An 11,738-nucleotide genomic window follows, 5' to 3' on the forward strand; every position below is an offset into this window, starting at 1 on the left:
GCAGCATGATTTATAGTCCTTTGGGTATATACCCAGTAATGGGATGGCTGGGTCAAATGGTATTTCTAGTTCTAGATCCCTGAGGAATTGCCACACTGACTTCCACAATGGTTGAACTAGTTTACAGTCCCACCAACAGTGTAAAAGTGTTCCTATTTCTCCACATCCTCTCCAGCACCTGTTGTTTCCTGCTTTTTTAATGATGGCCATTCTAACTGGTGTGAGATGGTATCTCACTGTGGTTTTGATTTGCATTTCTCTGATGGCCAGTGATGAGCATTTCTTCATGTGTTTTTTGGCTGCATAAATGTCTTCTTTTGAGAAGTGTCTGTTCATGTCCTCTGCCCACTTTTTGATGGGGTTGTTTGTTTTTTTCTTGTAAATTTGTTTGAGTTCATTGTAGATTCTGGATATTAGCCCTTTGTCAGATGAGTAGGTTGCCTTCTATAGTTCTCTTTATACTTGTCATTCATCCTTTACTGTTGTTTTAATGGAGTTTTAGAAGCATGCAGAAGTCTATATATCTGTCCTTCATATTTACCTGAAAACCTCAAGCAGTTTAAATCTCCACTGTTTGGGACAATGCATGTTGTTTATGAAATATATGATGATCCCCCAAAGCCCACCATAAATCCTAGTATACATTGTACCACCATTACCGAACCATTACCCTAGTGTTGTGCAGTTAGATGATCTCCAATTTAATACTATAGCAAGGGCACAATGAGCATTTTGTGCATAAATTATCATCCACAGTTATGGCAATTTTTCTGTTTAAATTGTTTGAATTTGCATTTCTTTAAGTTTATTTTTTCTCCCAAATATATAGTAGAGATCTGCTTTTCTTCTTTTGTAAATTATCTATTATAGATCACATTTATATTGTATATTATTATAGTATTTATATATCATATATAATATGTACACATGCATATTATATATTTATATGTGTCAACGTGTAATAACTATAACATTTTTCTGGATTAGTGTTTGCCTTATAATTTCTCCATACTTTTGCAGATGGAGATGACATTTTTAATTTTTGCACAAACACATCAGATTCTTTTAGACAAAGGGTCTCGCCTAAAGGCATGTAACACTATGCCAGGCTAATTTTTAAATTTTTTGTAGAGACAAGGTCTTGCTATGTTTCCCAGGCTGGTCTTGTATTCCTGGCCTCAAGCAATCTTCCTGCCTCAGCCTCCCAAAGAGTGAGCCACTGCACTGGCCAATGCTTAGTAAGTATGTCTGATTTTGGAGATAAAGAGGTGAGAATCAGAGTCAAAGTTCAGATTTCTGAGACTGCTGCAGCTTGCTATGGGAAACATGTGGAGAGAGAAGCACTGGGGGAGTGGGACAAGAACTGAGATTTGGGAAATGCTTACAGCAAAAGGGAGAAGGAGAAGTGGACTTGGTGAAGATGAGGCAGAGAGGTGCCTGAGAGGGCTGCATTGGGGTCTAAGCACTATGCTGAAGAGTTAAGGACTTATGAATGGGGGCCAGGAATAGTGGGTGGCTCAAGCCTGTAATCACAGTACTTTGGGAGGCTGAGGTGGGCGGATCATCTGAGGTCAGGAGTTCCAGACCAGCCTGGCCAACATGGCAAAACACTGTCTCTGCTAAAAATAAACACACAAAAAATTAGCTGGGCGTTGTGGCAGACACCTGTAATCCCTGCTACTCGGGAGGCTGAGGCAGGAGAATCACTTGAACCTGGAAGGCGGAGGTTGCAGTGAGCCGAGATGGCGCCACTGCACTCTAGCTGGGGCGACAGAGCAAAACTCCGTCTCCAAAAAATAAAAAATAAGGCTTATGAATGGGTAAAATGATCCTGCCCAATCGTACCCTTTCTTGCCCATATATTAAAGCTCCAAAGCCATTCCTGTAGACGCTGCTGGGCACATCTGAAGAGAGAAAATGTGTTAAATTTTCTCAGTGATATAAATTTATCTCACCAGAACTGCCTTTAGCACTTAAAAGCACTGTCTTCTCAAGTGAAGCTAGTGCTGCAGATTAAAAATGCCAGGGAATCCCAGTCCTCAACCATTCCTTTTCTTTTCCTATTTAAGGAAGAATTATTAAGTAGCTGAATTATCAAGGCTATTGTTTCTCAAATAGAAAGTTTAGTTCCACAGAGGAGTAGTGTGTGCCTTCCATTAGGAAGCACGAATAGGAGCTACAAAACTCCCCACAGTTGATAGGGAAATGATTTTTCAAACTGGACGTTTTGACTTTGCTTCTTCCCATTCTTGGGCTTGTCCTTGCTATCTTCCTCTGCCTCCTATCTTTAACACCACCACTCTAATAAGAATAACTCTAACCCACTGTTTTGCAAGGGTGGCTCCTGGCAAAAGCCTACTATGTTTTGTTGGGGGCGGGGGGATTACTTAGAATGCAGAAGCAATGCTGGATTGATGAGGCTGCAAGGAGCAGGGCAGACTGAGGAAGGGAGCACAGAATGAAAAGGTTTGTGAAACATATCTTTGTTGAAGATAATTCTTGCTCCATCCTTTATCAAATGTATTTAGTTACCTCACAAATATTTCGGTAAAAACTGTATTCTTAGAAAAGATTAGAGGCTACATTGTCTTTAGTCCCGTAGCCTAAGTTTTAATAGCATCACAGCCTTGTTTCTGTTAGATTTCTGCTGTTTTCATTCAGATCAGTGACATATTAATACATCCTTAATGGTATAGCCTCTCATTTTTCAGTGTCTAAATGTAGGGTATTCTGACAAAATTACCCCTGTGATGATTCCTTGGATTTTCTAAAGATTGCTTTTTACTATCAACTTGATCACGTATATTTCCATGGCCTTAAAATCAATGCCTGTTAAAGTGACCCAAGCCTAAATCTTGGCTCTTGATTTTTCATTCTAATGAGAATTACTGTGATGAAGGAGCAGTGATTTGAATAAACAAACATTTACTGAGTGCCAACTGTGTGCAAGACCTAGTGATGCTGTTCTTGTTGCACTGTTTGTTTGAGTAGAATGCTGTGTGTGCACCGATGCAGGGAACAGAGGCAGGCAGGGTAGAGGAAAGCTTGGAAAGTTTTCAAGATTAATTAGCACAAAGGTGGGGCATTTGGGATATCTGGCACCAGATAGTAATCAGCAGTACTAATTATACTCTCATATTAAATCAGTTGTGGTGGATGAATTGGAATCCATCAGCCAGTATGGCTAAGGATGCTGCAGCTGTCGTGAGTTCTCTTTACGTATTTCCATAGCTCATGTGTTGGTGGGTTGCATTTTATTCTTCTGGATTTCTGTTAAAGAAGATAATCCCCAGTTTTTTCAGTTTTACTAGAAAATTTCTAGTACAATACAGTTGTAGTAGAAATTAAGCTTTCTACTTAAAATCGATGCCAGTAACCCAAGCCTAAATCTTGGCTCTTAATTTTTCATTCTAATGAGAATTACTGTAATGAAGGGGCAGTGATTGGAATGAGAGAGAGATGTGTGAACATACAAATCACCTGGAATGATGCTTTCTCAGTGGAGTCACTGTGCAGTCAATACTTTGTATTTTCAACTTATTGGTAAATAGGTAAGGGTACTTACATTACTACACAGGATGTGTGAATGGATCTTGTAGCATGAGTTCTAAATTATGTCATTTCATGGCTAGATGCTATAATATGTTCTGTTTATTAATATTCCTACTGAGAAATTAGATGGCAATTGGAGCTGAGTGAGCTGGCTGGTGGGGTCAAGAATGGGTGCATATTTCAGCAGCATCCTTCTGGCAGGTTCAGGTTGAGTGGCATGTGAAGGCTGGTGTGGCCTTTATTTGGTTTGGCTGGAGCTATTTTTCTCTAGATTCATCACACTATAATTTGGGCATTAGCCCTAGGGCACTGAGAAGATATTTGTGCCATTTTGAAGGGAATTTAACTCCACTGAATGTGTTAAATGCATATGATTGGCATTCAACACATTTAATATTCAGCATCCTAGGACAAGACATAAAAATGTAAAATGTACACCTTTCTTTTTTTAAAGAAAAAAAATCAGTGATTAAGAATGTTTTTAGTGGCTGGGCATGGCGGCTCATGCCTCTAATCCCAGCACTCTGGAAGGCCGAGGTGGGTGGATCACTTTTGGTCAGGCGTTCGAGACCAGAATGGCCAACATGGTGAAACCCTGTCTCTACTAAAAATACAAAAGTTAGTTGGGTGTGGTGGCGGGCACCTGTAATCCCAGCTACTCGGGAGGCTGAGGCAAGAGAATTGCTTGAACCCGGGAGGTAGAAGTTGCAGTGAGCTGAGATCATGCCACCACACTCCAGCCTGGGCGACAGAGCAAGACTCAAAAAAAAAAAAAAAAAAAGGTTCTTAGTAAGCAGCCACATGTATTCACATAAGATGATGCCTTGGAGAGGGAGAATAGTCTGTCCTCTGTATTTTCTGTAAATTGGTAGTTAGAGCTAGAGCCTATCAACTCTAGAGGATAACTCACATTTGGATTAAATTATTTTTGACAAGAATATTTCTTTATTATTATCATTTTTTTCGAGAAGAAGTCTTACTCTGTCACCTAGGTTGGAGTGCAGTGGCACGATCTCGGCTCACTGCAACCTCCACCTCCTGGGTTCAAGCTGTTCTCCTGCCTCAGCCTCCCGAGTAGTTGGGATTACAGGAACGTGCCACCACACCTGGCTAATTTGTGTAGTTTTACTAGAGATGGGGTTTTGCCATGTTGGCCAGGCTGGTCTCGAACTCCTGACCTCAGGTGATCCGCCCACCTTGGCCTCCCAAAGTGCTGGGATTATAGGCATGAGCCACCAGCTCGGCCAAGAGTATTTCTGTAGGTGGTGGTGAGTATATGTACAACAAGTCATAGAATGCTTGGTTGTTTCTCTTTTGTTCTGTTAGCAGTCACTGATGATATTTTCCTACATCTCTTCCTTATTAGAATTTGTAAAATATTGATATTTTAATTTTTAATTTTTTTATTAACTGGCATATTTTGAGAGAGAAACTTCCCCTTCCCAACTATTTGGTTACCCTGAGATATAGTTTATATGGAAAAGTCAGGATAAATGCTTACTTTGGGGGCCATAAACGGATGGATGGTTTTTCTAACTAACAAGATGTTATTATATTTGCTTCAGATAGTGAATAGTATTTTAAGAAATTTAAAAATATTAAAATAAAGGTAAGAAAAGCCATTTTACGCTAACCCAGGTGTTTACTTTTTTGGGTGCCCCTAACTTCTTCTTACACCTCAGGGCTCCCCTCTGGGATAATTCAACTCCAGCCTTTGGAATTTCTTGTGATGCAGGTGCTTGCAATGAATTATTTAACCTTTTGTCTTTTTGAATATGTCTTTATTTTATCATAATTTCTGAAGGATCATCTAGTGGGATATAGAATTCTAGGTAGATAGGTTTTTTATTTCAACACTTAAATAATGTCATTCGGTTGCCTTTTTTTCCTGATGACAAGTCAGGCATCATTTGTTTCACTGATTCCTGCATATAATATGTCATTTTTCTCTGACTACTTTAAATCTTATTTTCAGTATTGGTTTTTAGCTGTTTGACTATGGTATGGCTAGGTGTTTTTATTTTTAAATTATTTTTTTTAACTTGCTGAGCTTTGCTGGTATTCCTATATTTATTCTGCCTGAAGTTGATGTATTTAATCAGTTTTGGAAAATCATTGGTCATTATGTCTTTAAATATTTCTAGTGTCTTTGTTTCATCTCTTTTTCTCTTCTTTTGGGACTCCAATAACGCATGTGTTAGACTGATTGGTATTGTTCCTCAGTTCTCAGATGTTCTATCCCACTTTCCCCCATTCTTTTTGTATTTCCTTTGGTATAGTTTTTTTGAGGAAATGATTTCTTTAATTTTATCAGAATTCAAGATACAACAAGAAAAACACCCTAAAACACATGGAGACAGAAGATGAGATACAACTCCTTCCCACTGCCTCCATGATATTTTCCTACATCTCTACCTTATTAGAATTTGTAAAATATTGATATTTTATCAGTATTAATGATAAAATTGGGACAAACTGGGGATGAGACAGCTGGGGGAGACCTGAACCTCAGTCAGCAGGCTCCAGGCCTGTGCAGGAAGAGGGTAAGGGGGAGGCAGAGCCTAGCCCCACAGTGAGGGGAAACAGCTGAGGAAAGACCCCCTTGAAAGACTCCACCTCCTCACCAACACTCTTGCCCAGGGATGGGGATCCCAAAGCAGCAAGGGGGCTCTGGGGCCACGGCCATGTTTATGATTGAGAAGCAGCTGGAGTAAAGGGAGGAGAGACACATGATTATCTGGGCAGAATCAGTTGGGGCAAGGACCTGGGATGGCCCCATGGGCCAAACCCTGAGGTCACAGGAGGGGACCCAAAGCAAGGCTAGTGAGTGAGGTCCTGAGTGAGTGGGTCAGCAGCTGGGGCCCTTTCTCCAGCTGCCTACAGCCCCTCCAATACTGCTGCCAGGGGGGCCTGCCTCCAGGGAAATGGGGTAAGAAAGCAGCCCACCCTTGCTGCAGATAGAGCTAAGTGGCTGAGGCCAGTAAGGAAGGGCTGGCCAGGCCTTGCCACCTGCCCCAGAGGTCTGTGGGAAGAGGACAGGTCAGGAAGGGTGGGGACAGGGGCTCAACAGGCTCAGATCCAAGATGGTGCCAAGGTTCCAGCTTGTTTGCTGGGTACCCCATGAGGTAGGGGCTGCACTGGGGACTAGTGACTCTAGTTAGATAGGAGACAGCAGCTTCTCAAGAAATTCCTTCACAGCTGCCATGTCCTAAGGACAAGAGCTGTGCATGACACCAGGATATGTCTTGAGTTGGACCCTGGCAGGTATGACAACAGAACGGAGCTTCTTGGCCATCAGGGCCCCAAACCATATGGGCAGCCTGGGGATCAGCTTCCCATGGCACTAAAGAATTGTCAGGTCCTTGGCACTGCTGTTGACTGCCTGGGGGAAGGCCCAGAGCAGAGGCAGCCAGAAGCTCAAAGCCACAATGCCAGCCAGAGGGCTGGGTGGAGGGGTAGAGCCCCCCACCCTGTGAAAAGCTACCCAAGACAATTTGATTGGTGGGGACCACATTCTTCATCTAGTGCTCAATCAAGTCCTTGACTTGGGGGAGGGGGCATGACTGGATGCGGGGAAGCTGCCAAGGGGCCCAGGAAGGGAGCCAGACAGAGGCACTGCCCAGTGCTTTCCTGGGGGGACAGGGAAGGGAGAAGGCCGAGGAGAGGCTGGGACCTTAAGTTCTCTTCTGCCTTCTTGATGCCAGCCTCATCCTCTGAGGCACCTGGACTCAGCCCCATCAGGTCAAACTAGGAGGGCATCACCATCTTCATGTTCAGTGTCACAGGGATCCTAGGCACAAGGGGACAGATATGGATGTACTTGATATGAGGGAGCCAGATGGTGGACAGGGCTCAGCCCAGCTGTGCCTTTAGGAGGGATGGGAGAAGAGGCATCTATGGAGGAAGAGAGTAGTATAGTTTCTTTAGACCCGAATTCAGGTTTATAATTTCTTTCCTCAGCAGTGTCCAATCTGTTGTTAAGCTTGTACACTGAATTCTTCATTTTTGGTATAATTTTTACTTTCAGCATTTCCATTTGTTTCTTTTTATAGTTTCCATCTCTTTGCTGAAATCCTCATGTGCTCATGTGTTCTGTCCACATTGTCTATCAGAAGCTTTAACATGTTTATTTTAAAGTTCCTGTGTAATAATTCCTTCATCTGGATCTGTTTCCAATGATGGTTTTTTTCACTTGACCTCTCATATGTCACATTTTCTTGTTGCTTCATGTGACTAATAATTTTTGATTGTGTGGTAGTCATTTTCCTTAAATAACAGTAGAGGTGGAGATAAAAAACATTTACTCCCAAAAAAGGACACACTCCTTCTTCTCTCAGGCTCTGAGTAAGGCACACTAATTTGTCATTGATTTGGGTCTGGGCTTTGTTGCCATTTTAGTTTGATTCCATTCTCCACTGGCTTCAAATGTTTTGAGGGTAGAATCAGGACTTTCTTTTCAGTAAGAATTAGAGTCTGAACACTGGTGAATTTCCAGGGATCTCCTTTTGCTTTACAGATGAACTGTCTGAATTTTGAGCCCTGGGAGATCTGTCTTTGCTTTACAGCCTGGCTGTCTGCTTTTGGGGTCTTTGGAAAGTTCTCATTGTTTTCCACTTGTGCCTGTAGGGGTTTTTGCCTGGATATATCTGGTTTGCTACCTCACTCAGTCTTTGGAAAGCTGCTGCAGTTAACTCAAGAAGGCTGGGTTGCCTCAAAGGGATTTCTTACAGGTGTTCTGCCCCATCCCAGGCTGTGGAAGCCTCCCTAGCATTCAGTATGGGCCCACGTACCTTAGCTATTTATTAACACAGGACACACATTTCCCCCCAATGTACTGTCTTCACTTTATATATCCTAGAGATCACTCTATATCCAGATACTTCTCAGTACTTTTTATGACTGCACAGTATCTCATTGTACAGCTCTAACAAGTTGTTCAGTCATTACTTTTAATGGAAAGTTTGATGTTTTCAGTCATTTATTATCATAATAGTGCTGCAATAAGTAGCATTTCATATTTTTTCCAGTCAGTCTTTGAGATAGATACCTAGAGGTCAATTGCCTCATCAGAGAGTAAGTGAATTTGTAGTTTTGGAGGATTTGTGTGAGTGGAGGGAGAGAAGACCATTCCAGGCAAGGGGAACAGAGTAAACAAAGGTATTGAGGTGGAGACACGCCAGTTTGTTCAGGGCATTAAGAGACAACTGGTCTGGTTAGTATGAGATATACAGAGGGCAGGAAGCTGGGTGATGGCATCAATATCCATGATACTGATAGTTGCTGTGTGCAAGTGGGCTTGACTGCTAAGGCAACATCTTTGTATTTCTGTCCTATTGGTACTAGGAAAACACTGCTTGATTTTGACAAAGAAAATGACATGCTCCAAATGACATTTTAGAGAGATGAATATTGCCAAGTTGTGCATGATAATTGGAGAACTGTCTTGAGCCATGGAAACTGACTAAGTGATTAATGGAATATTCCATTCATATGGATGTTCAGAGCTACTAATGGGACAAACAGAGAAAATGGTCCCAAATCTCTGAGGAATTCTTCCCCTTGTAAACTGTTCATGTTTGTGCTTCCTTCTCCTAGGAGCTTCTGGCACTTACGTGCACCTTTTTTTCCTTCATGAGCGATTGTGTGTGACTTATGAAGGAAGAAAGAGCAATGTGTCATATGCTACCATACGGAGAAATGTTACTCAGAGGTAATTGGAATACTAAGGCAGAGTTCAATATAGTATATGGCTTTCATCGGTATGAAGAGAAGAAGAAATTCTTCCTGGAAATCATCTTCTGTTAGGACTTCATTCATTAGGGTTAAAGTGATCTTTAACTTTTGAGGGGTTAAAGATGTGTATCAGCGATGACAAATGAGGGTGTGCTGTAGAAACAAATAGCTGTATGATCTCCTTGGAATAAAACATCAAAGCTTTTTTTTTTCCTCACACTACATGTCCATTTTGGATTGGCAAGAGGGACCGGCCAATTGTAGACCCTCAAGGGCCTAAGCTAATGGAGTTGCTGCCATTTTGACCATTGCCAACCATGATACCAGAGGGAAATAAAATGTGGTAAGCTTTGTCTCTTAAGGTTTCTGTCCAAAAGTGCCCCAAGTCACTCTCACATTTCAGTGCCCCAAGTCACATGGATGTATTTGCTTCTAGAGGTGGGACAGTGCCATCTGCTTATGGGCCAGGAAGAGAGAAAAGCAAAAGATATGTGACTACCCTGATGACTGGCAGAGAATTACTCTAATAATCTTATAAAAGCTGTGGACTCTCCCTCCCACAATATGCACAGATGTACACATTCCTGGTATAATTTCATTTCAATTTCAAGTGGTTCACAGGCGTCCTGAAGCCTATATACTGATTCTGTAAAGATCCAACTAAAGGATGAGAACTATACTTCCAAATTACATATGTGTTGTTAATTTCTGTACCAATATTTACCTATGAGCTTTCTCACTCTCTTGCTCTCTTAAAAGCAATCTCAGTTCTTTTCACTTACTATGTGAAGTGCTAGAAGGATCTAAACAGTATTAGATTCTGGAAATATATTCTAGAGCAGCATAATCTGGTACAATAAGTGAAAGTGTCACTTGACAATACCATCACTTCTTAGCAATGTGATTAGTCAAATTGTCAATGAGATTGGGCTAAATTACTTAACATCCTGCATCTCAATTTTGTCTCCTCTAAAATAGAAATCATAAAACCTTCTTCACAGGGTTGTTGAACATTTAAAAGGATGGATATTTATGGGTTAGGACCAATATGTACTTTGTCGCCTATAACTTTGCAAAGTTGGGTGGTATTGTGTAGGTATGGGCTGGAGAAAAGTGGTGACACCTGTGGATTCAAAGAGTTATTAGAAGAAGGTGGTCTTGTGTAATACTACAAAAAGACATAGGCTGTGCCCCTCCTGTTGATTTATAGCCAAGTTGCAGAAGCAAACATATGAGACCATTGAAAATGGAAAGAAATCATAAGACTAGTATGGATCATTGCCAAGTGATTACTTCAGAAAATAAGTGCTTTAAATTCAGACCAGGAGGAGACTGCTATTAGTGGGAGGGATCATGGGAAGACTTTGTGGAAGAGGTGAGGTTTGAACTTGAAGGATTGAATTTGGGTTGGTGGTGTAGAGGTGGCAGCCATTTTGCTCAGAGGGAATGATGGAACAAAGCACAGAATTAAACGAAGTGATGCATGTGAACGTATATGGGGTTGTTGAGCATCTAGGAAACGCCTCACAGGATAGTAATGACCAGGTTCAGGCCAGGAGTGGGGGAGTGGGTGCTTGGGGAGTGGGTGCTTAGGCACTGGGGCACTTGGAAGGGGTTTGGCGTGTGAGAAGTTGAGATCCCACAGGGATAATAGGCTGGGGCTAGTCCTGGGCAATTCTGAAATTTCAGTCCAACTTAAGCTGCCACCTTCTATTACTGATTAGCACCATTGTCCCTCAGGAAGCCAGAGTTCCAGCAAGTTCTTCCACTTCTTCCAGGAAAACCTAAGTAGTATCTGTAATCCACCATTCCAGGGATATTTGCATTTTAGTAGGGAGCAAAATCATAAGCTAAAGTCATATACCCACATGCTGAATGAGTGAACTGCTTTAAGTGGTGATAGGAGTTTGGGTGGCCTTCCAAATCCATGCATCTTGTTTGCAGCCGCCCTTACCAAAGCTGCCCCACACTTCATTGACACTCTGAGGCTCACTCCTTGAATCAAATGCTTGCCATTTCTGCCCCCTGATAACCGTCATTATGAACAAGAGGCTCGGAAAGCAATACTGAGCAGAGTGTTCATCCCCAGCTTTGAAGAACCAGCTCAGTGTTAATATTTTCCCTAGTTTACCTAAAGTGATTTTTAAAAAAAATTATTCTTACTATTTTTTAGAGATAGGGTCTTGCCCAGTCACCCAGGCTGGAGTGCAGGGGCATGATCATAGGCCACTGTAGCCCTAAACTCCTGGGCTCAGGTGATCCTCTCTCCTCAGCCTCCAGAGTAGCTGGGGATACAGACATGCCACCATGCCCAGCTAATTTAAATACTTCTTTTTTTGTAGAGACGGGGTTTCTCTATGTTGCCCAGGCTGGTCCCAAACTCCTGGCCTCTAGTGATCCTTCTGCCTGGGTGATACCCTCTTAAAGTGCTGAGATTACAGGCATGAACCATG

At 42.0% G+C, this 11,738-nt stretch overlaps 1 pseudogene; it reads right to left on the bottom strand.

Moving 5' to 3' along the window:
• Positions 1-6,709: 6,709 nt before the first annotated feature.
• On the bottom strand, positions 6,710-11,324 carry LOC129478513 (acyl-protein thioesterase 2-like; annotated as a pseudogene).
• Between the last annotated feature and the right edge of the window lie 414 nt (positions 11,325-11,738).

The sequence above is a fragment of the Symphalangus syndactylus genome, chromosome 3 (genome assembly GCF_028878055.3).
Source record: "Symphalangus syndactylus isolate Jambi chromosome 3, NHGRI_mSymSyn1-v2.1_pri, whole genome shotgun sequence".
Classification (NCBI taxonomy): domain Eukaryota; kingdom Metazoa; phylum Chordata; class Mammalia; order Primates; family Hylobatidae; genus Symphalangus; species Symphalangus syndactylus.